Raw genomic sequence first — 3721 nt, forward strand, 5'->3', positions numbered from 1 at the left:
ACTTGCTTGTCTGTGTAAATGTAACATATTTTTCATTATTCATTCATCAGCTGAGGGACAGATAGGTTATTTCCATTTCCAAGTAATTATAAAGAGTAGCAATAAACATGGCTGAGCAAGTATCTCTGTAGTAGTATATTGGTGTCCTTTGGTTGTATATCAAGAAGTCATATAGCTGGGTCATATGGTAGTTCTTAGTTTCTTGAGACTTCTCCACAATAATGTTCATAATGGCTACACCTGTTTACAATCCCACCATCAGTGAATTACGGTTCCTCTTTCCCCTCCATCCTTGCCAGAATTTTGTCATTTGCATTCTTGATATTAGCCATTTTGACAAGAAGAAGTTGAAATCTTAATGTAGTTTTAATTTATACTCCCTAATTATTAAGTATGTGAAATATTTTAAGCTATTTCTAAGCCACTGTAAATTCTTTTTTTGAGAACACTCTGCTTTAATATATTTTTTTCTTGATTATTTATCTTTTTAGTTCTTTGTATATTCTGGAAATTAATCCTCTATCAGATATATATTTGTCAAATATCTCCTCCAAATCTTGGGCTTCCTCTTCACTAAATTGTTTCTTTTGCTCTAAAAATATTTTAGTTTAATTAGGTCCCATTGGTCAAGTATTCATCTTAATATCTAAGCAAATGGATTGGGGATAGAGGAGAATAAAGAGCGCCATGGTGGGGAATAGTAGGACACATAGGACACATTTGTTACTATAGGGAGAATGAGGAAAATGGCGTATATGTTAACTGGGGAGGGCATACAGAAAGCTATAAAGGGGGAGAGGAAAGAATGATGTGTGTGTGCGTGTGTGTGTGTGTGTGTGTGTGTGTGTGTGTGTTTGTGGGTGTTTAGAGCTGAGGCAATATAACAAAAATCAGTGGCAGAAAGGGAAATTTCCCTTCAATTTGTTGGTCAGGATCATTCAAGAGACTACCAAAAATAATATAGGTTATTGTCACAGTCCTTGGTTGCTTTCCAGAATTTGAAGATAAGAATATATTGCTGAAGAAATGGCAGTTCAGACAGAACATGAGCTGTAGAGCTGGAACTGATCTGATAATCTCCTCCCTGATGACCAGCATTCATAGAATCAGAAGATAGTATGCAGACTGCCAAGGGACAAATCATTGATCCTTCGAACTGTTAAACCTTTGAAGCACCACAATGACCAGTCCAGCAAAATATCTCTATTGGTGCAATAGTAGCTATTTTATCTTGGGGGTTAATCAACACCTGTCTAATTAAACTTAAGGCCTGCTCAGTATGAGGGAATCCATACATGGTTCTGTAAACATAGCCAAATGCACATGACTGAAAAGGTCATAGCACCTAGAGAGGCATTGACTACTTCCATTTTCTTAAACAATTTCTCACTGTAGTCTTTGTTAACATTTTTTAAAATGCATTAATTTATTATTATTTTAGATTTATGAGTATTTTGACTACATGTATATAAGTGTACCAATGTTGTGCATATCCTGTAGAGGCCAGAAGATGGTGTTGGATCCCCTGGAACTGGAGTTATAGATTGTTATTGACCTCCATGTGGGTACTGAGACTCGAACCCCAATCCTCTGGAAGAACAGACAGTGCTCTTAACCACTGATTCTTCTCTCCAGCCCCTCTCACTATGTTCTAAGAATTTATCCTCATAATTACAGAGAAGCATAGTTCTCATCACTAGGCATTGATCAAAAAAAAAAAAAAACTCTCTGCAGTGAACTGTGATAAATGCAGACTAATGACTACCCAAGATACTGAGAATAAGTGAAGGTTGAGGGCTCCGCACTAAAAGTAAGATATTTACACTATCTGCTCTAAGGCCCAGAGAACATCATAGAAGAAACTCCAAGAAGTATGTTAGAGCTGGAAGATAAGATCAAGAACTACAAAATGCCATCCTTTAAACTCAACATAATTGTTTCAAACATGAATTAACGAACGTTTGATTATATGCACCTGGCAATTCTTCTTGTCAATAATAAGCCATGAAGTGAGGAGGGCCTCACGGAGTCCTACCAATTACTGGTGAATTACTAGCTACTGACAAATTATGGTAGAGGGGGAGTCGTCATCTTTAGGTATGTACCCACTGGTGTGGTCACAAAGTTTCAACACATAGTTCCAAATGCATATTTCTGTAGATATCCCTGGTTAACACAGTACGTCATAAAACATGATGAATGGAAATGAAGGTCACAAGGAGATTTGCAATTAGGAGGCAGTGTGACATGAGTAGTAGGGGGATGGAAAGGGGTGGGAAGTAACAGTGGCGGGTATGCATTATAGGTCTGTATGAAATTGTCAAAAGAAAAAATTTAAATCATAACCACAAGTAACTATACATTTCTACATACACACATAGTACTTCAACTATTTTCATGCACTTTAGATTAAAGAAGAAAATATAACAATGCAAGTGAGAATTTCAAGTATATTTAGAAGTAAATCATATGATTTATGAAGAAAAGAGAAAAAGATAATTGGAAATGAATAGTTTGAAGTCTTCATGATGATTGGGAAATAAAGACTATTTTTATAGGGCTGGAAAGATGTATCAGCAGCTAAGAGTGCTTGCTGCTCTTTCAGAGGACTGGGAGTTCATGCCCCAGAACCCACATCAGGCAGCTCACAATCTCCCATACCTCCAGCTCCAGGGGATCTGGCATCCTCTCTCAGACTCCACATGTACATGCACACATGTTGCACACACACATATACAGTAACATAATAAAAATTAAATAAGTCTTTAAAAACTGTTTTTCTAAAATAGAGTTTAAAACGATATATTTACATCTTAGGCACGTTATGGTGGCACACGCCTTTAATCCCAACACTCAGGAGGCAGAAGCAGGTGGATCTCTGTCAGTTCAATGCCAGCCTGGTCTATATAGTAAGTTCCAGGCCAGCTGGGGCTGCAGGCACTGTCTTAAAAAGACCAAAAAACAAAAAATTAATATATATATATATATATAAAGTGTATGCCAATGCCTTAACCACGTCTGTTGTTAGGTCCAAGAGCCTCTTTCATCTTTGTCAAGTGGAGTGCTAACCTTTATAGTAATCATTTAAAAATAAAAGGAAGATGTAACTAAAAAATCTAATGGATGGATACATGAAATTTTCTATTTAGCAAATAAGAACAAAAAGAAAAGAGATATAATTGCAAATGTGATTGAGGAATGATATGATAGTCAGGTTTTCCTTTGGCTTCCACCTGTACACAAGCACATGCATACATGTACATGCATACCCACATATATGTGTGCTTGCAGGTACACAGGCGTGCACACATGCACACCCACAGACACATGTAAAATTGTCTATTCATACAGCGAAAGTGAGAAACAGAAATACAAAGATGAAAATCATATTTGAAATTGTAATCATCTTTTTTGAGATTTAACACAAATACACAGAAGCTGATAAGGATATGATAGATTTTATTAATAACGTAAACCATCTTGGTATGACATTTGAAAAGGGTTATACTCAAAAGAGTAACTTATACACTGTTCAAAGTTCATACTAATTATTAAAAAATGTACTACATTCTAGGCTATAACATCAATCTAAATAAAATTTACAAATTTAAATCCAATGGTACATTCCTGGACTATAGCATTATTAGCATAGAAATCAACATTAATAGAGAAATTTAAAATCTATGCGCCAAAATATGAAAAGTAAGGGCTGGAAAAATTA

At 35.8% G+C, this 3721-nt stretch overlaps 1 pseudogene; it reads right to left on the reverse strand.

The window, feature by feature from the left end:
• Positions 1-2964: 2964 nt before the first annotated feature.
• Positions 2965-3082, reverse strand: LOC115068426 (annotated as a pseudogene).
• Positions 3083-3721: the final 639 nt, after the last annotated feature.

This window comes from Nannospalax galili, unplaced genomic scaffold (assembly GCF_000622305.1).
Source record: "Nannospalax galili isolate Female #2095 unplaced genomic scaffold, S.galili_v1.0 scaffold10, whole genome shotgun sequence".
Taxonomy (NCBI): Eukaryota; Metazoa; Chordata; class Mammalia; order Rodentia; family Spalacidae; genus Nannospalax; species Nannospalax galili.